Here is a 1,121-nt window from a genome sequence, read left to right as displayed (position 1 = left end):
TTTTAAAAAGTCACCTTCACAGCATTTTTGCTGTGAAGTTTCAAGTGTAAAATGCTGGTCTCACGGGTCTCACGAAAACAGGCTGGTCTCACATGATCCCAAGTCTATATATATATATATATATATATATATATATATATATATATATAAGTATGTGTGTATGTCTTATAATTCAAAAAGAAAAAGGAAAAGAATATTGAAGAAGATAATTTATTTATTTCTCAAAATTTTTGGGTTTTACAATAACCATATATAAAACAACTTCATCTAGAAAAGTATTATATGAAAAAATTTCATAATATTAAACAATTTCATGAAACAAAATCATTAAATTAAATAATAAAATCGACGGATAAGTTTGGTTTGCACGTTTTCTGCTCATATAATGCATACAGCTTTGGTTGCTGGTTGGGCCGGTTCAATGGCCCGGAACAGAATGATGATAATGTATTGGCAAGAATGTTAGAACATGGTTTGTACAAATACGAGTGGTTTGCATTTGATCGTTCATCTCTCTCTCTCTCTCTCTCTCTCTCTATATATATATATATATATATATATATATATATATATAGGGACACATTCAAATGAAAACCGTGCATTTCTAAGAAACCGTGTAAACCAATTTCGACCAATAGGAAAATTCCATTTTTTTCTAATTAAATTTAATCAATAAGGGTATTTCGGTCATTTACAATATTTTCTATTAAATATAAAAGTTATTAATAAATCTTAATTAAGGAAACGTAATAAAGGAAATTGTATAAATGGTAACATTTAAATATTTAATTATATTATAATATTAAAATTTTGAATTTGATATATTGTTATGAGATTGAATCTGCAGATGGGTCTTGAAGATTGAATTGCATTATGGAATGAAATCATAAATTATGGTTCAAATTAAAAAAATAATGTTAATGAAACATGTTTCATGAAGGTGAAACTGGTTCATGTTGTAATTGATTCATGAGTAATATAAAATCGTTTCATGGTGAACCACGTTTCAGTGATGGTGTAGTTGATCTGTTTAGTAGAAAATGGAATACGAAACGGGTGCATAATTTATTTGGTTCGTCATGAAATAATTGCATGATGAAACGGGTACATGATGAATCTGC

Source organism: Cynara cardunculus, assembly GCF_001531365.2.
Source record: "Cynara cardunculus var. scolymus isolate 2C chromosome LG 8, CcrdV1, whole genome shotgun sequence".
Taxonomy (NCBI): Eukaryota; Viridiplantae; Streptophyta; class Magnoliopsida; order Asterales; family Asteraceae; genus Cynara; species Cynara cardunculus.
This window is presented reverse-complemented; position numbering follows the sequence as displayed.